This window comes from Lithobates pipiens, unplaced genomic scaffold (genome assembly GCF_037356315.1).
Source record: "Lithobates pipiens isolate NorthernLeopardFrog02 unplaced genomic scaffold, aLitPip1_a1.2 Scaffold_28, whole genome shotgun sequence".
Lineage (NCBI taxonomy): Eukaryota > Metazoa > Chordata > Amphibia > Anura > Ranidae > Lithobates > Lithobates pipiens.
The window spans coordinates 161,569,745-161,582,152 of NW_027507789.1; positions in this window are offsets into that span (position 1 = coordinate 161,569,745).

Below are 12,408 nucleotides of genomic sequence, written 5' to 3' on the forward strand. Positions count from 1 at the left end.
ATATTCCATGGACTCAACATGCCTCTCAGTAAATAGCTTGGGGTGTCTACTTTCCAAAATGAGGTAATTTGGGGGGGGGTTTGTGCTATTTTGGCATTTTATGGCCTTCGAAACTGTGATAGGTAGTGAGGAGTGAAATCAAAAATTTGCACCCTTAGAAATCCTGAAGGTGGTGATTGGTTTTCGGGGTGCCGTGCGTGACTAGACTCCCAAAAAGTCCCACACATGTGGTATCCCCATACTCGGGAGAAGTAGCGGAATATATTTTGGGGTGCAATTCCACATATAACCATGGCATGTGTGAGCAATATATCATTTAGTGACAACTTTTTGTAAAATATTTTTTTTTTTTTTGTCATTATTCAATCCCTTAGGACAAAAAAAATAAATATTCAATGGGCTCAACATACCCATCAGCAATTTCCTTGGGGTGTCTACTTTCCAAAATAGGGTCATTTGGGGGGGGGTTTGTACTGCCCTGCCATTTTAGCACCTCAAGAAATGAGATAGGCAGTCATAAATTAAAAGCTGTGTAAATTCCAGAAAATGTACTCTAGTTTGTAGACGCTATAACTTTTGCGCAAACCAAAAAATATACGCTTATTGACATTTTTTTTACTAAAGACATGTGGCTGAATAAATTTTGCCCTCAATGTATGACTAAAATTTAGTTTATTCGATTTTTCTTATAACAAAAAGAAGAAAATATCTTTTTTCTTCAAAATTTTCGCTCTTTTTCCATTTATATCGCAAAAAATAAAAATCGCAGAGGCAATCAAATACCATCAAAAGAAAGCTCTATTTATGGGAAGAAAAGGACGCAAATTTCGTTTGGGTGCAATATTGCATGACCGCGCAATTACCAGTTAAAGCAGTGCAGTGCGAAATTGGAAAAAGACCTCTGGTCCTTAAGGTGTTTATTGGTCCGGGGCTGTAGTGGTTAAGTATAGAAGAAATACATCCAAAACAGAATGATGTATAAGTCATCTGTACATTTTGGTAGATAAAAGGCACCACTAACCATGAACTTGATAAGATTGAGTATCTCACAACAGCTACAGGAATCCAACTGGGCTCCTGGAAATGACAGCCAGAAGCAGAGAATACAGCGATGGCAGGCAATAACTTAGAGCAATCTTGTAGAACTGGGGAAGGAAAGAGGGTAAGGGAGAGGTAAAGGGGGAGATCCCGGGGCAGCGTTTGTCCATTAAAAGGGACGCTCCGAATATAGGAACCATACTAAACAATAGCTAAAATAGTGGGACACCTGTGCGATCCCTGTCACTTCCAGTGGCACCCCAATAGATTTTTTCCCGAGATTTGTCAGGTGAAAATCTCAGTAAAATCACGCAAACAGAATTGCGGGACACCTGTCGCCCAAAAGAGTTTGCACGATTTTATCGTGATTGTCACCTGACAAATCGTGGCAAAATCACGCGGCGATCGGGGTGCTATTGGAAGTGACGAGGGTCACACGGGCGTCCTGCAATTTGCGTCAATTTCGAATTGCAGGGACAATTGCGGCAATTCTGCCGGCGATTCAGAAGGTCACGATGTGAACGGAGCCTTATGCTTATTTTTTACAAGTTCAAGCAATGGACTCATCAAACTGCAATTAGATGAATTAGAGTGCGTGAAAAACAGGTTTTATGATTGGTGGAAATGTCAAATAATAGGTTAAAAAGCCAAGAACTTGTAGGAAAGTATTTACAGCAAAGACAAGATGTACATTTCTTTTTTACCAGTAGGTGTCAGCATAGATTTTCAAAGCATTGGTAATATGCAGGTCTCTTGAAAAGTATTAAATTGTTAAAAGAGGTTCTTCAGGCTGTTTGAAAAAAAAAAAAAAAATATATATATATATATATATATATATATATATATATATATATATATATATATATATATATATATATATATATATATATATATATATATATATATTTAAAGCCAGTAGCTACAAATACTGTAGCTGCTGAATTTTAATAAAACGACACTTACCTGTCCAGGGATCCAGCTCTGTATTGAACCAGGCTGGTTCTTCTCAGGCCTTCAGGTCCCTGGCACTGGCATGTTTACAGTGGGAAGCCAGCTATGACATAAGTCTTCAAAGCCAGCTTCCCACTGCTCATGCAAGAGCCATGCTGATCTGCATGAATGGTCCTGCAGCCTCCTAGGACCTGTGATATGGGACCATGACATGAGGAGAACTTCTGCCTAGGTCAGGGGTGTCAAACTCAATTTTATTGCGGGCTGCATAAGTAGTATGGTTGCCCTCAAAGGGCCTATTGTATCTGGGGTGTGTTACAAACAGAGTGCAGAGTTCAGGATTACGCAACATACAGAGTGTAGAATTTAGGAGTGTGCTACATACAGAGTGCAGTCCCAGGGGTACCCAATGCACAGAGTTCAGGGGTAGGCTTTGTACAAAATGCAGAGTTTAGGGGTGCACAATGTACAGAGTGCAGAGTTTAGGGGTGCGCTATGTACAGCATGCAGTTCCGGGAGTGCCCTATGCGCAGAGTTCAGGGGTGCGCTATGTACAGAGTGCAGAGTTCAGGGGTGTGCTATGTACAGTGTGCAATTCTGGGGGTGCCCCATTCAGAGTGCAGAGTTCAGTGGTGCGCTATATACAGAGTGCAAAGTTCAGGGGTGTGCTATGTACAGAGTGCAGGATTTAGGGGTGCACTATGACAGTGTGCAACCCCAACACCCCCCCTTCCCTTCTAAACGTCCTCACATCTCTTTCCTATTTGGCCCGGCCCTAGTAGAATGGAGTTCCGCCACATTCCAGTTGCAAAACTGGGTGTGAAGGCCACATGACAATGCCTAGTGAGCTGGACAGCCTTGTGTTTGACATATGGGGCCTATGTGATACCAGGGTAACTGGGAGTGGGTACCTGACAAAAGATCCAAAAGTGGAAGAGGAGGGGGGCAGGATATAAAGCGGAACTTCCCTATTTGAGTAAAGTTCCACTGTAAGTTCAATTTCTAAAACAGATAACTAAATAGTAGCATATAGAAGGTTTAGAGGTATTAGTAGTTTCGTTTTGTAACCACTTGCCGACCAGCCTCCGTCATTATACAGCGGCAGGTCGGCAGGTTCCAGCAAATCACTGAAGCTGTACGTCGGCCCTTTAAAGTGGAAGTAAACCCTGGTGAAGTTTTACTTCCTCTTTATTTCCCTGCAAAGGTAAAGCATAATGGGCTACTATGCATCGCATAGTAGCCCATTATGTGTCACTTACCTGAAACCAAAGCTTGCAATGTCACTGCTGTCCCCAGTAGCAGCAAGCGTCCATCTTCACCCCTCTTCCTTCCGGGGCTGCGAACTCTGGCTCTGTGACTGGCCAGAGTCGCATGTGCACGGGAGCCGCCAATCACAGCATGACCCCTATTTGAAACGGCAGGATCTGCCCTTTCTAAAGTGTGCATGCCCTGGACAACCATGTAGGTTTAGGAGATATTTCCAGCACCTGCAGGTAAGCCTTAATATAGGCTTAACTGAATGTAAAAGTGGTTGTACAGGGTGTACAACCACTTTAAACAGCTATAGCAGGGGCGCACGCCGCTGGATGCACCCGCACGCCCACTGCGCAGCGGGGGGGAGGGCCCGATGCACATGGCCGGCAGTCACGGGCACGAGAGCCAGAACAGGGATGTGTGTAAACACTCAGATCCTCATTCTTACAGGCAAGGATAGACAGACTGTCTGTTTTCCTACTAGTTAGGAACAGCGATATGTCTCCTCCTCTGAGTGAGTAAGTGAAATATTTGTATAGCGCACAACGCAAACTGAATCGCCTTGTGCGCCTTTGGTCAGTCACATCCCCCCACAGTTAGAAACACACATGAGGGAACACACTTAATCCCTTGATCGCCCCCTAGTGTTAGCCCTTTCCCTACCAGTGCCATTTACACAGTAATCAGTGCATTTTTATAGCTGTATAGATGTCAGTGGGCCCAAAAATGTGTCAGAAGTGTCCGATCTGTCCACCGCAATGTTGCAGTCCTGCTAAAAATCTCAGATGGCCACCATTACTAGTAAAAATAATAATAATAATAAAAATGACGTAAATCTATTTCCTATTTTGTAGACGGTATAATGTTTGCACAAACCAATCAATATTTGCTTATTGAGGCTAATTTTACCAAAAATTTGTAGAAGAATATATATCGGCCTAAACTGATGAAGAAATTTCTTTTTTTCCTTTTTTTGGGGGGATATTTATTATAGAAAAAAGTATAAAATATTGTTTTTCTTTCAAAATTGTCGCTCTTTTTTTGTTTATAGCGCAAAAAATAAAAACCCCAGAGGTGATAAAATACCACCAAAAACAAGCTCTATTTGTGGGAAAAAAAGGATGTCAATTTTGTTTGGGTACAGTGTCGAACGACCGCACAATTGTCAGTTAAAACGACGCAGTGCTGTATTGCAAAAAATGGTCTGGTCATTAACGGGGAAAATCTTCCGGTCCTTAAGCGGTCCTAGTTATAGAATGAATCTAGTTTCAAATAAGGTAGGTTTCAGTGTGTTTAGAACTGAATCTATTAAGAAAAAAAAATACTTCCCATATCTAGCACACCTAAAATTATACAGTGTATCGCATATCTTTAGTCCAAAGTTCAGAAAATAAAAACCAGTTTAGTATACACATTTTTAAGTGTAGTTAAATTACAGATTCAGGGATGCCTCTTATTGTGTTATTTTTCACCTTAAGCGGTTCTCACGGTATTCCACATCATATCTAATTGCTTCTAAAGCCTCTTCTTAGTTTTCCCAAATAAGTGTCAGAAGACATTTCAATGTCCTTAAAGTGTAAACTAGTATATCACTTTTGACATGTACTATACAGTGGGGAAAATAATTATTTAATCCCCTGCAGATTTTGTAGATTTGCCCATTTACAAAGAAATGAAGGGCCTATAATTGTTATCATAGATATTCTAAATGATAGAGACAAAATATCAATCAAAATTCCAGAAAAAAAACACATGATACAAATGTTATCTAGTTATACGGAGTTGAAGTTCAGTAAGTAAAATAAGTATTTGATCCCCAAGCAAAACATGACTTAGTACTTGGTAGAGAAACCCTGGTTGCCAAGCACAGAGGTAAGACATTTCTTGTAGCCAACTATCCCAGTTTAAATTCCCTCGTCCCTTGAGGTTTTAGTCCTGTGCTGTGTCCCGATATCTCAGTGTGAAGTGCTTCTACTAATGCTGCCCAGCTCTGCCCTATTGTTGTGTACAGATGACTCACCTGCAGACCCTGTGTTTACATGTAAATAACCGGAATTCATATGTAAATAACTGTGGCTGGTGGCATTGATATGTAAATAAAGGCAGCATTCATATGTATATCATGCTCCCCTGCAGTGAGGAGATGATGTGCTGCAACCTCTAGCAACTAATCAGTGAGCCGTAATGTGTCCTGTAACCTCTAGCAACCAGTCAGTAAGCATAAATGATATGCTTTAACTGCTGGCAACCAATCGCAATTGCTATCTGATCTAATACAGTAAACAAATTTTAAGTCTAGCTGCTATTTATTGTATGCCTCAGAGCAGGTGGAGAGTGAAATTGCTTGGGGAAGAGACCAAGAAAATGTTTGCCCAGGGTCTAATCAGAATTAAAGATGGCCCTGACTGTGACCTTAAGATCATTCACAAGCTCCTCCTGTGTAGTTCTGGGCTGAACCCTCACTTTTCTCATCATCATCCTAACCCCATTAGGCAAAATCTTGCATAGAGCTCCAGACCGAATGTGATTAATGGTTATTTAGTATTTCTTCCATTTGGGAATAATCGCTCCAAACAGTTGTCTTCTCACCAAGCTTCTTGCTGATGGTCTTGTAGCCCATTCCAGCCTTGTGCAGGTCTACAATTTTGTCCCTGAGCCAGAATTATCATCCTTGACGTGCAGAGAATATAGTCTGAGAACATTCCATTTTTCCCTGCACAGAACCAATTTACATGCAGTTTCAATGGATGAAAAGCTATGCATTTTTTTTTTAAATACACCCCAATGTGTTTTTCTCTAAATTGTTTTCCAGCAGCAGTCATTTGTCATGATACTAAATGTAATCTACTAATAGCCACTAGATGGAGTAAATGCAAATCTTGAATGATCCAGATCATGAAAATATGGCCTATAGATGCTAATCATAGTTTACTTTTGACATGTTCTAGCCTACAGCAAGTTAAATGAAATGTGATATTAGACTGGTTGAAAAGTTCACATTATCTTAATTTCAGACTTTTTATATTGGTTCCATTGTAATATCCAGTCACTGAAAGCTATTCTACCAGGCAGAACAGGTACTGTAATACCATTCCAGGATGACATCAGCGCTTATGTTTCTGCACTCAGTTCGACGTGCTGTGTTTATCGCCGGCTACAGGATAATTTACACCCTTTGACAGGTTTACAATTGTTCTTATCTGTTCCACAAAGAACTTTCATTGGCAGGGAGAGTATCAGATACCTGTATTCCCCCTGTAACACCTGGAGATAGCTTAGTTATTGCTCACACGTACACATGTAAGTGTGCAATTTAACAAATACTCTATTAATTCTTTATCACAATTCAAAGGCAGCTGTGCAAACAATGTGTATCACTTTCCCTGGCAGTTGGACACAATTACTTTTAGTTTTGCTCTTTTGTTGTCTGTCTGTTCTCTTCTTACACGGGATAGTGAGAAGAGAGGCCCTGGCGGCCCCAGAAGAAATCATAGGGCTGAAAGTAATAGGAGCTAGAGCTAATGGCTGTTGGAATGTTGACAGGAGTATGATCACTCCAGTAAATGAATGTTCATTCATATGCATTAACAAATTTAGTTCAACCATTGGGACAACCATTGGGATATTGGGATGCCCAACTATTGGGATGCCTTGGCCTGTTAGGACTTCCATTGGGACACATTTGAACCATTAGGACAACCATTGGGATGCTTTAAACTTTTGGGACGCCTTGAATCATTGGGAAAACGCTTGGAATGCCTTGAAAAATTAGGAAAACCATTGGGATGCCTTGAACCATTGAGACACCTTAAACCAGGGTTGCCCAACCAGTCTGATGTGGCCCGCGACCTCCTGCTCTGGGATGGTGGGTTAGCAAGTCCAGATTGTGGGTTGCCGACCCACCATCCCAAAGCAAGAGTGTTGTGAATGAAGCCAGCAGTAGAGGAAGCAAGTGGTTGCGGAGCAGATCCGCATTAGTTGACCTGAATGGAAGACTGTGTTATTAAAGGTAAGTTTATTACTAAAATCAGTGTGTATATGGGCATATCTGGGCTGCTTTCAAACTGATCCGCCGGTGCAGTGCAGAACACCTGCAGGTTACCTGCACTGAGCCATAGACTTCTGCTATTACCTGCGGGTTTGGTGCACTTCAGAAAGTGCACCACCCCTGCAGGATATAATAGAAGTCTATGGCAAAGTACATCTAAACCACAGGTGCACTGCGCTGCACCCTCAGTGTGGGTAAACCACAGCGTGTCAGTGTGAAAGCAGCCTTAGGCTGCTTTTGACACGATCGGTTCCGACATGACCAGAACCTGCGTTCACCTCTAGTGAACCACAGATGTAAACGGATTGTGGCCATTTACACCCGCCTACCTAATCTGATTTAAAAAAAAAAGACAGAAGGGGAGGGGGTCCGTCCCCTTCCATCTGAGCAGATCTGAGGGCCCATAGAGTTGAGCGGGCTGTGTCTGTGTCAGCTCTGCATACACGGAGAGCACTTGGACCTGTCATCTGCCCACTCATTGTGGCCCGTGACTAGTTACCAAGTTGCTTAAGTGGCCCTTGCTCTTCAAAAGGTTGGGCACCCCTGCCTTAAACCATTGGGACAACCACTGAGACGCATTGAACTATTGAGACAACCATTGGGATGTCTTGAACCAAGACATCATGGTCATGGACATTTTTATATCCTCAAAGTAAATCACAATTAGGATGTCCATTGGGACACCTTGAACTATTTGGATAACTGTCGGGACGCCTTAAACCATTGGGATGCTATGAACTATTGGGATAACTATTGGGATGCCTTAAACCATTGGGATGCCTTTAATCATTAGGATGCCTTGATCCATTGAGGCACCTTGAACCATTATTGGAAAGTCTAGAACCAAGGGGAAGGTCATGGACTCTTATCTTCTTATATCCACAAAGTAAACAGCTTTTTTTCAATCACTTTTTTTTTAAAAAAGACAGTCACGTGTCTTAAACCCCATACACACTATCAGATTTTCTGCTGAGTTTTTCCTTTGGATTTACCAAAACCATATAATATGAGGTCAAACCTTAGGAGTTTCAATGTGTATGCAATCAGGCAGGCCCTTCTACTACATGGTTTTGGTAAATCTGAAGGAAAAACACAGCAGAAAATCTGATAGTGTGTATGGGGCTTTATAGGTGACCAGTCACAGGGCTGAGTAAGTAATAGGAGCTAGGAGTATCTAAAAGCTGTCAGAATATTGAGTGGAGTATGATCACTCCAGCAAATTAATGCTCATTGACATATATCCACAAATTAATTTGAACCAATGGAACAACCATTGGGATGCCTTGAACCAATGGGGCAACCATTGGGATGCCTTGAACCAATGGGGCAATCACTGGGATGCCTTGAACCAATGGGGCAACCCCTGGGATGCCTTGAACCAATGGGGCAACCCCTGGGATGCCTTGAACCAATGGGGCAACCATTGGGATGCCTTGAACCAATGGGGCAACCATTGGGATGCCTTGAACCAAGGGGCAACCATTGGGATGCCTTGAACCAATGGGGCAACCATTGGGATGCCTTGAACCAATGGGGCAACCATTGGGATGCCTTGAACCAATGGGGCAACCATTGGGATGCCTTGAACCAATGGGGCAACCATTGGGATGCCTTGAACCAATGGGGCAACCATTGGGATGCCTTGAACCAATGGGGCAACCATTGGGATGCCTTGAACCAATGGGGCAACCATTGGGATGCCTTGAACCAATGGGGCAACCATTGGGATGCCTTGAACCAATGGGGCAACCATTGGGATGCCTTGAACCAATGGGGCAACCATTGGGATGCCTTGAACCAATGGGGCAACCATTGGGATGCCTTGAACCAATGGGGCAACCATTGGGATGCCTTGAACCAATGGGGCAACCATTGGGATGCCTTGAACCAATGGGGCAACCATTGGGATGCCTTGAACCAATGGGGCAACCATTGGGATGCCTTGAACCAATGGGGCAACCATTGGGATGCCTTGAACCAATGGGACAACCACTGGGATGCATTGAACCAATAGGTCAACTGTTAGGACATCTTGAACCATTGAGACAACCACTGGGAAGCCTTGGACCTTTGGAAAAACCACTGGGACACTGTGAACCATTGGGATGCCTTGAACCATTATAACCATTAGGACATCTTGAACTATTGTGACAACCACTGGGACACCTTGAACCAATAGGACAACCATTAGGACACCTTGAACCATTGGGACAACCACTGGGACACCTTCAACCATTGGGTCATCCATTGGAATTGGGACACCTTAAGCCAGTAGCACAATCACTGGGATACCTTGAACTATTGGGACCACCATTGGGATGTCTTGAACCAAGGAGACATTCATGGACCCTTACCTTTTTATATCCACAATGTAAATCACTTTATTCAGTCACTCATTTACAAAAAAAAAAAAAAAATTTTTAGGTGACAAGTCCAAATATTTATTTTCAATTCCCACAAATATGAGATTTTTGGTTGAAATGGTACATTTATTGAGGTGATTTCCCTAAATGTTCCCTTGCTTGTGAACTAAGTTTAGTTGTTGTATATGTTAAATAACATTTCCAGTAATGACTCCCTGTACTGATTTAATACCATTGAGTGGAACTGTAGCCTCTTGCTTTGCTGAGGTGCAACCTCCCTCTCATGCTCCATTGTGAGTGTGTATAGGCAAGGTTGCAGTGGGCTCATCAAGAAAGCAGTGCTAGATCCAGTGAATACACAGGTCTGCATTTTTAAAAGCTGAGGGCCATTCAAAAGTTGTGCATAATGGCAGCTGTAAGGCTTTACTATTTATCAATTAGGTTGTTTAACCAATCACCAGTGAAACAACCTAAACAAAGTTTAAATAGACTAAACTTAAAGTGACACTAAACGAAATCCATTTTTGTTTCCAAGAAGAATCCATACACATCCACTACTTAATGGCCCTGAAATCTATTTTTCATTAAATAGTTTCTTACTTTGTCTTTCTGCCTCCCTGTAACATCCTCAGTGAGCTCCCAAACCTTTCCTATTCCTTCTCACTTCAGTTTGTTTGGAACAAGCAGTGCATGCTAGTTGCAGTCATGAGCACTTCGCTGTACACACTATAAATCTCATAGTCCAACTCTGGAGCAAGCAAGAGAGGGTGGATATATATCTACATATGGTGGGATCATGGAGAACAAATGTAATCACCTTCTAACAGGAGGGCGGTGAGTATTTTGTCTCTTCTGGTTTCGGTCAAATGTAAACAGACCTTATCGGCCTGTGAAAGCATCTGATCAAATCGACCTTGGTTTGAGCAGATGCTTTTCAGGGCAGAGGGAAGATCTGGGGTCTAATAGCTGTCTCATTAAAGAGTACCTGTCACTGGCGATGCTATCACATGTGATGTGGTTCATCCCTTGTGATAGCAATAAAGTTGATTAAAAAAAGACCCCAGATGCCTCAGTAAAGAGTACCTGTCATACCCCATGTTACTGCATGGGGTGTGGGGTGATGATCATCCCTTGTGATAGCAAAAAAGGTGTAAACATTGTTTAAAAAAAAAAATTTATAATAATTCAAAAAACTTGTAAATGGTGCATCACCCCCAATTTTTTTCTCTAGGTCCTCTGCCTTAAAAAAATATATAGGGGGGGGGGGGGGAGAATTACTAAAATTGGAGCACTCAGAATCTGGTACAGCTGTGCATAGAGGCCAATCTAACTTCAACTTGTTCAATTAAGCGACTTGTCGACTTGTCATGCAACTTTGGGCACCAAAGTTGCATGACGAGTCAATCCCAGTGGCATACCTACGTTCCCCCCTGTTCCCCCCCCCCCTGTCCTCCCCATAAGTGAAGCGGTGACAGCTCGGCGGGCTCAGGCAGTGCAGCGGCGATGGATGTGGGTGCAGGGAGAGGCGAGCTGTGACAGGCTGTGGGGGTGCCCGGGCTGGGTGCAGACTATACTCCTACCCAGGGTGACATGCCACCAGATTGACACAGGAGCAGGAGATAGAAAACAAGTGGGCCAGCGCTGAATAGAAGATGGAAAATGCTAAGTTAATTAGCAGGTGATTGGTTGCTAGGCGGTCCTAGCAACCAATTATTAGCATTGTTAATATGAAAAATTAACTCCAGCAGTTCTCGTCCTCTGTTCAGCGCTGGTGTCTCTCCCCCTCTGTGTGAGTTATGTAGGAAGGGGCAGAGCTGTGAAACATGCAGGGATCCAGAGCTGGGAGGATGGGGGACTGTGTAACATGCAGGAGGTCCAAAGCTGGGGGGGCAGCTGAATAATATGCAGGGGATGCAAAGCTGGGGGGGTGGCTGTGTATCATGCAGGGGGTCCAAATTTGGGCGGGTGGCTGTGTAACATGCAGTGAGTCAAAAGCTGTGGGGGTGGCTGTGTAACATACAGGGGGTCCAAAGCTGGGGGGGTGGCTGTGTAACATGCAGGGTGTCCAAATGTGGGGGGGGGTGGCTGTGTAACATGCAGGGGGTCCAAAGCTGGGGGGTGGCTTTGTAACATGCAGGGGGTCCAAAGCTGGGGGGGGTGGCTGTGTAACATGCAGGGGCTCCAAAGCTGGGGGGGGGGTGGCTGTGTAGCATGCAGGGGATCCAAAGCTGGGGGGTGGCTGTGTAATGTGCAGGGGTCCAGAGCTGCGGGGTAGGGGGTGGGCTGTGTAATGTAAAGGGGTCCAGAGATGCAGGGGGTTGTGTAATGTTAGGTGGTCCAGAGGTGCAGTGTGCTGTGTAATGTAAAGGGATCCGGAGGTGCAGGGGGTTGTGTAATGTAAAGGGGTCCAGAGGTGCAGGGGGTTGTATAATGTTAAAGGGTCCATAGGTGCAGGGTGCTGTGTAATGTAAAGGGATCCGGAGGTGCAGGGGGTTGTGTAATGTAAAGGGGTCCAGAGATGCAGGGGGTTGTGTAATGTAAAGGGGTCCAGAGATGCAGGGGGTTGTGTAATGTAAAGGAGTCTAGAGGTGCAGGGGGTTGTGTAATGTAAAAGGGTCCATATTTTACATATGTGAGAAGTGTCAGAAAAAGCCCAGTGTTGAAGTGGTTAAACCAGAATTTAATGTCCCTTTAAAGCTGAGCTCCAGGCACAAAATCTTTTAAAATCTTTTTTTATAGAGTAACTCCCCTCTG